Source organism: Hemiscyllium ocellatum, chromosome 29 (assembly GCF_020745735.1).
Source record: "Hemiscyllium ocellatum isolate sHemOce1 chromosome 29, sHemOce1.pat.X.cur, whole genome shotgun sequence".
NCBI classification, from domain to species: Eukaryota; Metazoa; Chordata; class Chondrichthyes; order Orectolobiformes; family Hemiscylliidae; genus Hemiscyllium; species Hemiscyllium ocellatum.
Genome location: NC_083429.1, coordinates 54,363,935 through 54,380,386, shown reverse-complemented (window position 1 = coordinate 54,380,386; position 16,452 = coordinate 54,363,935). Strand labels below are relative to the sequence as shown.

General features: G+C 45.8%; 1 protein-coding gene across 2 annotated transcripts in view; it reads right to left on the bottom strand.

Annotated features, from left to right (window-relative positions):
- bcl9l (bcl9 like) overlaps positions 1–16,452 on the bottom strand; it is a 107,796-nt gene that overhangs the window by 24,891 nt on the left and 66,453 nt on the right. The window lies entirely within an intron of this gene.

Below are 16,452 nucleotides of genomic sequence, written 5' to 3'. Positions count from 1 at the left end.
CTCCCAAGAGTTTACTTTTGATATTTTCCTCGCCTAGTCTGGAAACTTTTTTGCTCTCGAACGGTCTTTCACATTGTGCGTTTTCCTGGATATTTTCCTTATGGGTAAAGTTTGCTGAATCGTCCAGCATCATTTTAACTTGCTGTAAATTTGATAGTGCCAACTTCAGTCACCGCACTCTCCTGGGAGATGAATCGCAGACTTTCAGCCCTGAGTTCCTCAATCGGTCCCTGAGCTGGCACACTGACTGTGGGGTATAGCTTTCAACAATATTATAGAAATTCTCCCACTCTCAAGTCCACTTCCATGGCAAACATGAATCACATGGGTCTTGTATTCAGGCAGAAATGATGATTTACAATCCTTGCAAGATAACTATTCTTTATCATGGACCTCAAAACACAGTCTAAAACATAACTGTCTATAATTCATTATTCTAGGACTTTGAAGACCCACAGTCTATCTGTTGTTAGCACACAGGCTACTGCCATGGTCTTTACTGAGAAACAATTTGCACTTTCTTCCCAGTAAAACAATCCGGGTCCCTTTTCATCTGCAGTAATCAAACCTTGAAGTGGTGTTGTCAGTACAGGTCACGTGGCCCCTTCATTTTTATCTTAAAGACATGGTCCTGAAATGTAATCGTATAAACCTCACCATCATAACAGTGAATGGCAGCACAGAGCAGCTGGAATGAATGGCCTGTTGCTGTTTTACAAATTTTGTGTAACTCACAACTGATGATACCTCAGGGAAGAAATGAATGTGGATCATATGGAGCATCAGGTGTAAGGGCAGTGAGATTGCACGGTTATGTCGGTGCAAAGATGGGCACAACTGAGTTAGAGCAAATTAAACCCTGACCCTCCCGTATCTCAGCCAGCTGATCCCATAGAATAAGGAGGGTGTCTGATTTGCCTACTCTTTATGAGCTGATCCAGAGAGTGTCATACTGGTCTGGATAACAAGTGGACATTTCTGGGTGGGCGCTTCTGTGTGTTACTGCTCAGCTCATCATCAGACAGCAGCTTCAGCAATGGTCTGCCAGCTGTGTACAGCTGCTGCACAAGGGGAGCAGAGAGGGAGGGCCACGCCTTTACCATCAGGAACAAGCCAGGGAGACAGGGCAAGGCTAAAGCAGCAGGGCCTGATTGTGAGGTAAAGGGATCAAAAGGGGAGACAGAGACTTGCCTTTCCCCACTGCATTTCAGCAGTTCAGGACCAATCAAGTTCAGTCCCTGCTGCAACACGGAATTGTGCACAGCAAAATCCCAAAAAAGATGATGACTGTGATAATCTGCATTGGAGACGGTGAGTCCTTCGTCCTTCACAGACTGCTCTTCCATGAAGGCGAAAGTGAGGACTGCAGATGCTGGAGATTAGAGTCAAGACTAGAGTGGTGCTGGAAAAGCACAGCAGGTCAGGCAGCATTCAAGGAGCAGGAAAATCGACGTTTCGGGCAAAAGCCCTTCATCATTCCTATTGACCCGTCTACCTCACAACCAAACCCTCCTGCTTCAGCCTTATCCTATCTCCCTGGCTTCTTCCGGATGGTAAAGGTGTGGCCTCATTCCTAATGAAGGGTTTTTGCCTGAAACGTCGAATTTCCTGCTCCTCGGATGCTGCCTGACCTGCTGTGCTTTTCCAGCACTGCTCTAATCGTGCTCTTCCATTAAGCAATTCTCAAAATTCACCAAGTACAAAAATAATCCCAAAAGATTAATGGGATTGCTCCTACGTGATTTGATTTTGCATCTTCCAGAAAAAAGTATTTGGGATTCATGACAGGAATCTGGGGCCTTTGCTGTAGCGAGTGAAATCAAGGGAACCATTATTAATTCAAGCCTAATGCCTCCGACACAGCAACAGAGACCACTGCAACGATGGAGGGAGATCACTGAAGCAAACGCATTGAAACCAAAGACTGTGGTGGGATGAACAACTGACTGAGACGGTCAATACCTGGTGCAGTGACTGCGATCCCCAAACTCAGGCCTGATCACCTGCGCAGGGTAATGCTCCGAGTTTGTGCTCTCTTCCAACCCACGGGCAGCACGGTGGCTCAGTGGTTAGCACTGCCTCACGGCACAAGGGTCCCAGGTTTGATTCCAGCCTGGGGTGACTGTGTGGAGTTTGCACATTCTCCCCGTGTCTGCGTGGGTTTCCTCTGGGTGCTCCGGTTTCCTCCCACAGTCCAAAGATGTGCAGGTCAGGTGAACTGGCCATGCTAAATTGCCCGCAGTGTTAGGTGGATTAGTCAGAGAGAAATGGGTCTGGGTGGGTTACTCTTTGGAGGGTAAGATGGACTTGTTGGGCCAAAGGGCCTGTTTCCACACTGTAGGGAATCTAATTGAATCTAAAAAAAAACTGATGGCCAATGGCAAATTATTTACATCTCTGATTTGGAGATGCTGGTGTTGGACTGGGGTGTACAAAGTTAAAAATCTCACATCACCAGGTTATAGTCCAACAGGTTTAATTGGAAGCACTAGCTTTCGGAGCGACGCATCCTGTTACAACCACCTGAAGGAGCAGCGCTCTGAAAGCTGGTGCTTCCAAATAAACCAGTTGGACTATAACTTGATGTTGTGTGATCTTTTAACTATTGACATCACAACCAGCATCATTTAATAATCCATGACCACTCTGCGGCTTTCGAAACCAGCTAACCCCTAACTGTATCAGATTGGCTGTGACATGCTTTGGGATGTTCTGAAGTTGTGACAGACTTCACTAAAATGAGGCAACGCTCCCTCTTTCAGAAGTTGGAAGTTATTGGTGAATCACCAATCCCAGAAGGTGAGAATGATCCTCAGGTTTGGATTTCAATCAGAAACAAGTGTAAAACCATCAACACAACCTGCACAATCCAGAAAACGACACACTGATCCCAGGGGGCATTGTTTTCTCATAATGCCTGCTCCTGGTAAAGAATGGCTCTGGAGCAGGGAATGTTCCTTAAAGCAGTGGGTCATCATGGGCTGAGAACCATTCAGGATTTACAACAAGTAAAAGGCCAGCCAAACACAATCAATAAGACAAAAAACCGTTAATCACTTTTCAATTACGAGTAGTTACACTGCTAATAGCACCAAATAAAAGACACTTTGATCTTGGGAGCAACACGTGCAGTGCACTTAACCCTCAATTAGCCTTCTGAATTACAGTATTCAACATTGCTCAGCTATATACCCGACTTGTTGTCCAAATTATAAGGCAGCACTGAAGGGGTTAAATGGGCCAGGTTTTCATCAAACAGTCCCCATCGTACAGGTTTGGAATTTCAACCTCGTTATGAGATTAAGGGGTCTGTTTGAATTAAGTTAAGAGTGTGCACAGTGAGACAGCCAGTTGTGTCTAACTGGACTAATCCCAATGCCTCTGGGTAAACTTAAAAAGTATACCTCGGTATTAAAAAAGCAACGATACTCAGCAGCTGCAGGTAGAGTCAATAAATCCTGCCTGGGTTTGCTCCTCTCCACAGAACCCAACATTACAAACAGGCCGTGTGAGACATGAAGGCAGGAGAAACAACACAAAGTTAAAAGGGTCCCTGAACTCAAATCCCTTGAAGCAGTGCAAGATTCAACGACTTCCCAAGATTAAAAAAAGCCCCTTTGGATTCCTTGATATTTGCCTGGGAGTGCAGGCAGAGCAAGGGGAGTGTCTCCAGGTTACTTTATTGTCAGATAATTCTTTTTAATGTTTTGCCCAGGGAGCTTCAGTGATTCAAGATCAACAGCTCCATTACTGACGAAAGGAGAGAGCCCAGGGTGAAGCATAAGTTCAGGCATTGCGAATCTGACAAAACACTTGGGTGAAAAAATATCCTTCCTGTCGTGGAATTCCCCGATTCAGATACTCCTGCCCTGCACTTGGGGAGTGTGGGCGTGCTGTTCCCCTCCAGTTTCTCACTCAATAGGAACAAGTCACTGGATAGTAAATGTTAGAACAGAGCATGGGACCGCCATTTGGCCCATCTAACCGGTTCCATCATTCAATATGATCCTGACTGATCTTGAGCTTCAAATCCACTCTCCCTGCACCTTTCCATATCCTTGGTTCCCTGAGACGAATATTCTGTTGATCCCGGCCTTAAATATATTTGACGATGAAGCATCCACATCCCTCTGGGACACAGAATTCCAAAGATTCACAATCCTCTGACTGAAGACCCTCCTTGCCCCTCGTCCCTATATGACTGGCCCCGTGTGGGGAGACTGTGCCTGGGTTTTAGGTTCCCCAGCCAGGCAGGAGCAATCTCTTTGTATTTACCCAGTCAGGTGCCCTCACAATCTTGTCTGTTTCAATGAGATCTCCCCTCAATTTTTTAAACTCCAGAGAATGTTGGCCCAATTTACTCAAATTCTTTTCAAAGGACAAGTCCAGTATTCAACTGAGTGAAGTTTTGCTCCATCATCTCCAGTGCAATTCCATCACTCCTTGAATATGAAGACCAAGCTTGTTCATTCCTGTATTCCAAACAAGACACCCCAAGTATCAGCTGCCTTCCTACCTCTCGCTGCACCTACATATTGACTGTGGGCGCACTTGTATGAAAAACAGGTCTCACTGATCCACAACATTTACAAGTTTTGAACTGTTTAAACAATATTCTGCTTGTCTATTCTTATAGACAAAGTGAATACCTTCACACCTGCCCACATTATACTCCACCTGATATCCTGATGCCCACTCGTTTCCATATTGTGCACACACTCTCATGCCACAGAGCCTTATTCCATCTGTGTCTCTTCACCCAAGTCATCGATACGGATTGTAAACAGCTGAGGCTGTAGTACTGACCCACACTGATTTTCACATTCACAGCATCTTCACTTGCCCAGAGGGCAGTTAATAATCAGTGACGTTGCCGTGGGTCTGGAGTCACACGTGGTCTAGATATTAGTGAACCAGATGGGTTTGTTTTTTTGACAATAGATTCATGGTCATCATCAGTCTTAATTCCAGTCTTTTTAAATTTAATTCACATGATACCATCTGCCATGGCTGGATTTGAACCTAGGTCCCCAGAACATTATCTGGGTCACTGGATTAATAATCCAGCAATAATACCACTAGGCCATTGTCTTGCTTCTTCCCTTCCTTGCAATATTTTTGTTCTGCAGATATTAATGTCCTCAATTTCCTCACCTGTATTAGCCCGAGGTTATTGTCTACATCTGGAATGATACTTGTGCCTTCTGTTTTAAAGACAATACTTATTTGATGTCTCTGCAATTTCCTCGATTTCACAAGACGAGTTATACTATTTCTGCTTCGAATGACTGATATTTATTTTCGTTACTGTTACTTTTTGCTTGCTGCTTGCCATTGTAATGGGTGCCATCCTGTTGTCACTCAAGATGTTCAGTTTACTGTTAAGGACAATCAACTGAGAATGAGGAGTCTAACTGAGTTTTCTTATCACCCCACCACCTCACCTCTGACACCCGAGGATGCCAGAGTAGACGAGTGGATAGTGCTCTTACAAAGTCCCAAGGAGAAAGTGAGGACTGCAGATGCTGGAGATCAGAGCTGAAAATGTGGTGCTGGAAAAGCGCAGCAGGTCAGGCAGCATCCAAAGAGCAGGAGAATCGACGTTTTGGGCATGATTCCTGAAGAAGGGCTCATGCCTGAAACGTCGATTCTCCTGCTCTTTGGATGCAGCCTGACCTGCTGCGCTTTTCCAGCAACACATTTTCAGTTACAAAGTCCCAAGCCAGATGCAGTACAGATGGAGTGCTGCAGTCTCAGGGTGCTATCCTTCCAATGAGTTATCATTTTGGTCTTCTCAAGTGTTAATTTCTTATTCAATTAGGAATGCTCTCCTGGTGCTGTAGCCAATATTTACTTATCCCTCAAATTAACACGAGGATGATTATCCAGTCACTTATTGCATTACAGCTTGAAGGATCCTGCCACGCATTAACTGTCTCCAGGAGTGAGGACAGAGAGAAGTCGTTAATTGGTTGTAAAATACTTTGAAATGCTCTGAAGTCTTGAAAGGTACTCCATAAATGGCAACCTTTTTCTTTCAGTTTGGTACATCCACTTGACTATGATCAGCTAAATCCACTCGGAACAGCAAGTGAACCCAAAGCATTCCTGGCTTCTTTCCATTCACTTGTGGGGTGTAGGCATCACTGGCTGGGCCCAGCACTTATTGCCCATCCCTAGTTGCCCCTTGAGAAGGTGGGGTGAGCTGCCTTCTTGTACGCTGCAGTCCGTGTGCTGTGGATAGACCCACAATGTCCCTGAGGGAGGGAATTCCAGGATTCTGACCCAGTGACAGTGAAGACAGGATGATAAATTTCCAAGGCAGGATGAGATGGGGAGGTACCAGACACCAGGAGGAGGCAGACAAGACTGAATGAAGATGCCTCAATCCTGCAGGAGGGAGAGGTCTTGGTCTCAGGCTGCTACATTGACAAGTGAAAATGAGCAAAATGAGCTGCTCCTTCGCGGCTGGGATCACGTTTCTGTGCTAATCTAGAACCAACTAATTAGGAACTACACGTAAATGGCTGCATTCATACAGCGCCTTGTAAAATGTGCCACAGAATCAAATGTCAAATATAACATCAAGCCACAAAAGGCGGTATTAAGATAAGTGACCAGTGCTCGGTCAAAGAGGTAGGTTTTAAGGAGTCTTACAAGGGGAGGGAGGAGGAGCAACAGCTGGAAGAACCTGTCACAGAGCACGGTGACGATCACCAAGGAAGCAGCGATGTAATCTGTGACACTCTCAAGGTCAGAATTGGAGGAACACAGTGACCTTGGAATCTGATGAAAATGTTTGAGTGTTGACAGACCTAGAGCTGACACAGGTCTGGGAAACAGGTGAACAAGACTTGGTATGAGATTTGCAAGAGATGGTCAGCAGAGTTCTCCAGGAGTTCAACCCTATGGAGAGCAGATGATGAGTGACTGGCCAGGACAGAGGCATGGATAAGGACTCGCGAGTTGGAGCAGTGAGAGCGCAGGCGGTCTCTCTGATGGAGTGGAATATAGTGACAAAAACGAGGTGAGATGAAAGGGTTGATACAAGCTGGGAGAAGAGGCCTTTAACATTACCAAGAGATTTGACACTGAACGTAGGGGGAAATCCCTAGGCCAAAGGGAAACAGGTCACAGCTGCAGTAACACCAACTCACTGGTTCTTGGAACAGAGTTGAAACTCCAAGAACCTGGCCTTTGAAAGGACCATGACACATACCCAGCCACAGACCATCGGCTCCCATTACTGCTCTCCACTCCAGTGAAGCTTTACTGAATCAAACCATGTCAGAGGCTCCATTCGGCCCATTGTGTCTCTGCCAGCACCTTTGAAGGGAGCCAGACCCCCACAACCGCTCCCACCAATCCCCGGTCATTCCCCATCGCCCTGGAAAATTCCCTGTCCAAGTATTTATGCAACTCTCTTTTGCAAGTTCTTACCGTACTGAAATCTTCTGCTCATTCAAGCAGTTCATTCCCTATCACAACTCAATCCTTCCAGATCTCCCTCCAGGATTCTACTGCCAATTGCTTATCGGACTCTTGGTGGTGGGGGAAGAGGGAATGATTGAGAAGTGGGACCTCTGTGACATCAATCCCTGAAAGGGTTAAATGGCAACAGAAAGTGCCACTTGGGCAGACAGCAACAGTGAGTGACATCAGCAGCAGCTGTCAGCTCAAAGAGGAAGCCATACGTCACATCAACAACGAGCCATCGTGAAATTCCCCAGTAGCGGCTGCTGCTAACTCCACCTACACAACATCCTGCAGCAGTACTCAGCAGTTACAGAGTACAGGTTCCTTAAATAAACACACACACACGACAGGTGAACAACGGAAATACAGTTCTCTGGCAGTTCCTACCAGTCCTAGAAGTTTCCCTGCACAGAGTGAGATTTGAGGGGAATAAGATATTGCATCCCCCCACCCCCCCACCACTCATTAAAGTACAGAACATTAGATCACTCGAACTAGCTAACATGCGGGAATCAGTTGCAGGCTGAAATCTAATCAACAGTTCCAGCTACTTGACAAAGGCCACATGGTGTACTCACGGTATGTCGAGGATCACACGCTGTCTGTGGTCAGCACATATCGCAGCAAAAATGCTTTTATTTTAAATAATGTGATCCCGGTACAGTGGCTTTACTCTGCCGAATAGCCCAACCATAAGACGTAGGAGAATGTGGCCATTCCACCCGTCGAGTCTGCTTCACCATTTGATCATGACTGATATGTTTTTCAACCCAATTCTCCAGCCTTCTCCCTGCAACCTTTAATCCGTTTATCAATCGACAACCTATCCATCTGTCTGTAATACACTCAATGACTTGGCCTCCACAGCCCTCTGCAGCAATGAGTTGCACAGATTCCCCACCCTCTGACTGAAGAAATCCCCCCTCAGCTCAGTTCTAAAGGGTCATCCCATCACTCTGAGGCTGTCCCCTCAGGCCCTTGTCTCTTCTACTGGTGGAAACATCTGTTCCGTGTTCCAGGCCTCTCAGCACCCTTTAAGTTTCAATAAAATCTCCCACATCCTTCTAAATTCCATGGAGTACAGACATAGATCCTCAACCACACCTCATATGATAGACTCATCATTTCCGGGATCATTCTAATGGATTTGCTCTGGACGTCTCCTCCAATGCCAGCACATCCTTCCTCGCTAATCCAGCCACAAACTGCTCACAGTATTTCAAATGGAGCTGGAGAAAATGGGTGAGGTGCTTAATGAGTAATTTGCAACAGTATTCACCACAGAGTTGGTCATAGATGATGGTAAGACGAGAGAGGGGTATCTTGACTTCTTGGAGCATTTTGATCTCAAGGAAGAGTTGGTGTTAGGGGTCTTGAAAAACATTAAAGTGGATGATGGGACCTATCTCAGGATACTGAGGGAGGCAATGAAGGAGGTGGCTGGGATCTTTACAGAGATCATTAGAGGTGACAGAAGACTGGAGAATAGCTAATGTTGTTCCTCTGTTTAAGAAGGACCACAGGGATAATCCAGGAAATAATAGGCCGGTGAACCTTACATCAGTGGTAGCAAAATTATCAAGATGATTCTTAGGGACAGGATCTACTGAAATTTGGAGAAAAATGAACCTTTTTGGGGATAGTCAGCATGGCTTTCTCGTGGGGAGATTTTGTCTCACAGTCGGTTGAGTTTTTTTGAGGAAGTGATGAAAATGATTGATCAGGGCAGGGCAGTGGATGTTGTCTATATGGACTTTATTGAAGCATTTAACAAGGTCCCTGATGGTAGGCTGGTCCAGAAGATGAAGTCATATAAGATCTACAATGCGTTGGCAAGTTGGATTCAAAATTGGCTTGGCTATAGAAGACAGAGGGTTAATGTAGAGGAGTATTTTTCTGGAGGTCAGTGACCAATGGATCCACAGGATCTATTGTATATTATATAAGATTTGAATGAAATTGTGATGGTCTGATTTGTAAGTCTGCAGGTAACATGAAAATTGATGGAGTTGTGGATAGTGAGGAATGTTATTAAAGGATACAGCAGAATATAGATCACTTCAGCAGAAGAGCCTCCCACCCGCCCTCCTCCTCCTCTAACCTAAATAATAAGACCCGTTGTGGCAAGCAGGTAAGTGCTGCGTTTTGCTTGTTTGGTTTCTTTACATTTAGTTTTTTTTAAAGAAAGCTAGCTTTTTAGAGGGATGGCAGTGCAGGCAGTGCAATGTTCCTCTTGCAACATGTATGAGGTGAGGGAAGCCATTAGCGTCCCTGCTGAGTACACTTGCAAGAAGTGCACCCATCTCCAGCTCCTCCAAGCCCGTGTTAGGGAACTGGAGCTGGATTTGGATGAACTGCGGATCATTCGGGAGGCAGAGGGGGTCATAGATCAGAGCTTTAGGGAAGTAGTTACTCCGAAAGTTCAAGATAGATGGGTGACAGTGAGGGGGAGTGGGAGGAGGAAGCCAGTGCAGGGACCCCCTGCGGTCATTCCCCTCAAGAACAAGTATACCGTTTTGGATACTTGTGGGGGGGATGACTTACCAGGGGCAAGCAACAAGGTTCAGGCCTCTGGCACGGAGCCTGGCCCCGTTGCTCAGAAGGGAAGGGTGGAGAAAGGTAGAGCGATAGTTCTTGGGGACTCGATAGTGAGGGGTACAGACAGACGGTTTTGTGGGAGCGACAGTGACTCACATTTGGTATGTTGCCTCCCAGGTGCAAGGGTACGTGATGTCGCTGATCGTGTTTTCCGGGTCCTTAAAGGGGAGGGGGAGCAGCCCCAGATTGTGGTCCACGTTGGCACCAACGATATAGGTAGGAAGAGGGGTGAGGATGTCAGGCAGGCTTTCAGGGAGCTAGGTTGGAAGCTCAGAGCTAGAACGAACAGAGTTGTAGTCTCTGGTTTGTTACCCGTGCCACGTGATAGAGAGTCGAGGAATAGGGAGAGAGAGCAGTTAAATGCGTGGCTACAGGGATGGTGCAGGAGGGAGGGATTCCGGTTTCTGGACAACTGGGGTTCTTTCTGGGGAAGGTGGGACCTCTATAAAAAGGATGGTCTACACCTGAACCTGAGGGGCACCAGTATCCTTGGGGGGAGGTTTGCTAGTGCTCTTTGGGAGGGTTTAAACTAACTCCGCCGGGGCATGGGAACCAGGACTGTAGCTTTAGGGTACAGGACCTTGAGTGTAGGGAGGTTATGAATAATGCAGCGATCTCGAAGGAGGGTGCCTGTAAACAGAAGGGTGGCTTGAAGTGTGTATACTTCAATGCCAGAAGAATAAGAACTAAGGTAGGTGAACTTGCAGCGTGGGGTGGTACCTGGGACTTCGATGTTGTGGCCATTACAGAGACGTGGGTAGAACAGGGACAAGAATGGCTGTTGCAGGTTCCAGGGTTTAAATGTTTTAGTAGGATCAGACATGGGGGTAAAAAAGGGGGAGGTGTGGCATTACTTGTCAAAGATAGTATTACAGCAGTGGAATGGACGATGGAAGAGGACTTGCCATCTGAGGTAGTTTGGGCTGAGGTTAGAAATAGGAAAGGTGAGGTCACCCTGTTAGGTGTTTTCTACAGGCCTCCTAATAGTCCTAGAGAAGTAGAGGATAATATTGCGAGGATGATTCAGGAAAAGAGTGAAGGTAGCAGGGTGGTTGTTATGGGGGACTTTAACTTCCCAGATATTGACTGGGAGAGCTATAGCTCGAGTTCATTAGATGGGTCGGTGTTTGTCCAATGTGTGCAGGAGGGTTTCCTGACACAATATGTAGACAGGCCAACAAGAGGTGAGGCTGTACTGGATTTGGTTCTAGGTAATGAACCAGGCCAGGTGTTAGACTTGGAGGTAGGTGAGCACTTCGGGGACAGTGACCACAACTCGGTGACTTTTACTTTAGTGATGGAGAGGGATAAGTGTGCGCCGCAGGGCAAGAGTTATAGCTGGGGGCAGGGAAATTATGATGCAGTGAGGCATGACTTAGGATGTGTGGATTGGAAAAACAGGCTTCAAGAGAAGAACACTAATGAGATGTGGGGATTGTTCAAGGAGCAGCTACTACGTGTCCTCGATAAGTATGTACCAGTCAGGCATGGTGCAAAGGGCCTTGTGAGGCAGCCGTGGTTTAGTAAGGAATTGGAATCCCTTGTGAAAGGGAAGAAGGCGGCATATGTAAAGATGAGGCGTGAAGGTTCAGTTGGGGCGAGAGAGAGTTATAAGGTAGCCAGGAAGGATCTAAAGAGAGAGCTAAGAGAAGCGAGAAGGGGACATGAAAAGTCTTTAGCTGGTAGGATTAGGGAAAACCCAAAGGCTTTCTATAGGTATGTCAGGAATAAAAGGATGACTAGGGTAGGTATCGGTCCAGTCAAGGATAGTAGTGGGAAGTTGTGTGTGGAGGCGGAGGAGATTGGAGAGACACTAAATCAATACTTTTCATCAGTATTCACTCAGGAACAGGACACTGTTGCTGATGTGAATATGGAGTCACAAATGATTAGAATGGATGGCCTGGAAATATGCAGGGAAGAGGTTCTGGGAATATTGGAGAGGATGAAAATAGATAAGTCTCCTGGGCCTGATGGCATTTACCCTAGGATCCTATGGGAAGCTAGGGAGGAGATAGCAGAGCCATTGGCCTGGATTTTTATGTCGTCATTGTCAACGGGAATAGTACCAGAGGACTGGAGGATAGCGAATGTGGTCCCCTTGTTCAAGAAAGGGAGTAGGGACAGCCCTAGTAACTATAGGCCAGTGAGTCTCACTTCTGTTGTGGGCAAAGTCTTAGAGAGAATGGTAAGGGATAAGATTTATGAACATCTGGATAGGAATAACGTGATCAAGGATAGCCAGCATGGTTTTGTGAAGGGCAGGTCGTGCCTCACAAACCTCATTGAGTTCTTTGAGAAGGTGACTAAGGAAGTGGACGAGGGTAAAGCAGTAGATGTTGTATATATGGATTTTAGTAAGGCGTTCGATAAGGTTCCCCATGGTAGGCTAATGCTAAAACTACGGAGGTATGGCATTGAGGATACATTAGAGGTTTGGATTAGGAATTGGCTGGCTGGAAGGAGACAGAGGGTAGTAGTTGATGGACTATGTTCATCTTGGAGTGCAGTTACTAACGGTGTACCACAAGGATCTGTTTTGGGACCATTGCTTTTTGTTATCTTTATAAATGATCTAGAGGAAGGGCTTGAAAGCTGGGTAAGCAAGTTTGCGGATGACACAAAAGTCGGTGGAGTTGTGGATAGTGAGGAAGGAAGTGGTAGGTTACAGCGGGATATAGATAAGTTGCAGAGCTGGGCAGAAATGTGGCAAATGGAATTCAATGTAGCTAAGTGTGAAGTCATTCACTTTGGTAGGAGTAACAAGAAGATGGATTACTGGGCTAATAGTAGGCTACTTGGTAGTGTGGATGAGCAGAGGGATCTTGGTGTCCATGTACACAGATCTCTGAAAGTTGCCACCCAGGTAAATAGTGCTGTGAGGAAGGCATATGGTGTACTGGGCTTTATTGGTAGAGGAATTGAGTTCCAGAGTCCTGAGGTCATGTTGCAACTGTATAAGACTCTGGTGCGGCCTCATCTGGAGTATTGTGTGCAGTTTTGGTCGCCATACTATAGGAAGGATGTGGAGGCATTGGAACGAGTGCAGAGGAGGTTTACCAGGATGTTGCCTGGAATGGTAGGAAAATCTTATGAGGAAAGGCTGAGGCACTTGGGGCTGTTCTCATTGGAGAAGAGAAGGTTTAGGGGAGATTTGATAGAGGTGTATAAGATGATTAGGGGTTTAGATAGGGTCGACACTGAGAACCATTTACCGCTAATGGAGTCAGGTGTTACTAGGGGACACAGCTTTAAATTAAGGGGTGGTAGGTATAGGACAGATGTTAGGGGTAGATTCTTTACACAGCGGGTTGTGAGTTCATGGAATGCCCTGCCCGTATCAGTGGTGAACTCTCCCTCTTTATGGTCATTTAAGCGGGCATTGGATAGGCATTTGGAAGTTATTGGGCTAGTGTAGGTTAGGTAGGATTCGGTCGGCGCAACATCGAGGGCCGAAGGGCCTGTACTGCGCTGTATCTTTCTATGTTCTATGGAAAGTTAGGCATAGAAATAGCAACTGGAGTTTAATCCAGATGAGTGAGAGTGTGAGGTCACATGTAAGAGGGAAGTATACAGTAAATAACAGAACCCTTAGGAACACTGATATATGGAGGGATCTTGGGATGCAAGTGTGCAGTTCCCTGAAAGCAGACAAGGTGGTAGAGAAGGGGTTTGGCATGCTTCCCTTCATTGGTTGGAGCACTGAGTAAAGAAGTTGGCAAGATTAGAGTGTTGCTGGAAAAGCACAGCAGGTCAGGCAGCATTTCAGCAGAAGAATCGACATTTCGGGCAAAAGCCCTTCATCAGGAATCAAGAAAGAAGTTGGCAAGTCACGCTGCAGCTGTTCAAGACTTTATTTCGGCCACATATGGAGTATGTGCATATTGTGCACATCTTCTGGTTGCCACATGATAGGAAGGCCATGAAGGCTTTGGAAAGGGTGTAAGAAGTTTACCAGAACTTTACCTGGTATAAGGAGAGATCGAGGAGAAAGTGAGGACTGCAGATGCTGGAGACTTTGTAACTGAAAATGTATTGCTGGAAAAGCGCAGCAAGTCAGGCAGCATTCAAGGAACAGGAGATTCGACGTTTTGGGCATAAGCCCTTCTTCAGGAATCTGGGAACGGGAATCTCCGATAAGGAGAGATTGGACACACTTGGATTGTTTTCACTCGAATATCAGAAGATGGGGGGTGACCTGATAGACGTTTATAAAATTATCAGAGGCATGGATAGAGTGGATAGTCAAAAGACTTTTTCCCAGAATGGAAATTTAAGATACAGGGGACATCGGTTCAAAACGTGTAAAGGAGGTGTGCAAGGCAAGTTTTTTTTATAAGATGGTGGTACGGTCCTGAAACACACTGCTGGGGAGGTGGCAGAAGATACAAAAGCAACATTTAAGAAGCATTTAGACAAACATTGGAATAGGCAGCGAACAGAGGGATACAGATCAGGTGCAGGTCGGTGTGATTTGTTTAGAATGGCATCATGGTCAGCACAGGCATTTGCTGTTCTATGTTCTAAATGCAGTTTGACCAGAGCCTTGTACAGCATCAGCAGTACATTCCTACCCTTGTATTCTAGCCCTCTTGAATTGAATGCCAACTGCCAACTGAACCTGCAAGTTAACCTTAACAGAATCCTGAACTAGGACTCCCAAGTCCTTTGTGCTTCAAATTTTCCAAGACTTTCCCCATTTGGAAAATACTCTACACCGCTGTTCTTCCAATCAAAATGCATAACCTACACTTTCCCACACTATATTCCATCTGGCATTTTTTTGCCTGTTCTCACAACCTATTCAAGTTCTTCTGCAGTCTCCCTGCAACACTGCCCTCAGTTCCTTCGCCCAGATTACACATGAAAGTGAAACTAATCAGAGTATTCGAACAGATGAAAGACTCAACAGACAATCAAGGTAGTTTTCAATGTATAATCAGTTACATTACACTGTAAATTTTTGCTATAAATTCTGTGTCTTAGGATTGAGTTCTCCACTATCACCTGATGAAGGAGCAATACTCCGAAAGCTAGTGCTTCCAATTAAACCTGTTGGACTATAACTTGGTGTTGTGTGATTTTTAACTTTGTCCACCCCAGTCCAACACTGGCATCTCCAGATCATGATTTCACCCAGATCATTCACGTTACTGTGGACCACTGTGGGGCTCCTCTAGTCACTAGCTTCCATTTTGAAAAAAGACCTTTATTCCTATTATCTGCCTCATACCAGTCACCCAGTCCTTGATCCATGCCAGTACCTTGCCCTGGGGAGAAAGTGAGGACTGCAGATCCTGGAGATCAGAGCTTGAAAAATGTGTTGCTGGAAAAGCATAGCAGGTCAGGCAGCATCAAAGGAGCAGGAGAATCGCCGTTTCAGGCATAAACCCTTCTTCAGGAAATCAGGATTCTTCAGGATTACCTGAAGAAGGGCCTATACCTGAAATGTCGATTCTCCTGCTCCTTTGATGCTGCCTGACCTGCTGCGCTTTTCCAGCAACACATTTTTCAGCTCAGTACCTTGCCCCGAACACCACGGACTCTTATATTTAGCAGTCTCCTGGACAGCACCTGTCAAAGGACTTCTGGAAACGCGAGTGACCCTTACCCTGCTGAATAAACACTGTCCCTGTACAGTTACAGAGTGAGTGACCCTTACCCTGCATAAACACTGACATTGTACAGTTCCACAGTAAGTGACATTCACCCTGAATAAACAGTTGTCATGAGTAGATAAAAAAAACGACTTCGTCATCAACTAAACAATTTAAAATGCACACAAAATAGGAGAAATTGCCAAATCAGATTACTGATTGTGCGCTTGCAAATGTTTTCATGGGATGATTCAGTATCAGAAGCAAACTGTGCATTCCTATAAAATTCTGACACTCACTGCAGGGCAGCCCTTTGCTGTGAGAATACTTCAGTGCCATCCAGTGGCAGACACTGCAGCCAGTTCATTCCAACACTGACCACCTTTATCACTCACCCAGCTTATCCTGCACTTTCTCTTGGCGTTAAATCTGCTAAGGGGCAGTTTGAACCGTGCCAGTCTTGTGGAATTTTACTCACAATGGATTTTACTGAACTTATTTTACAGAAAACAACATATTGCAATCAACAAACTTTTACATCCACATCCGTCAGCTCTGAGCAAGAGTCCTATTGGACTTGAAACGTTATCGCTGGTTCTTTCTCAGAGACCACCTGAGTTTCTCCAGCCCTTCAAGGACCTAAGTTATACTTTCAACATCTCAGTATTTTACTTTTATTTAAACCCACCTCATTGGGCAGGCTGAGGTAATATTAAATTACAGCACCTCAGAGCATAGAACTGTACAGCATGGAAACAGATCCTTTGGTCCAACTTGTCCT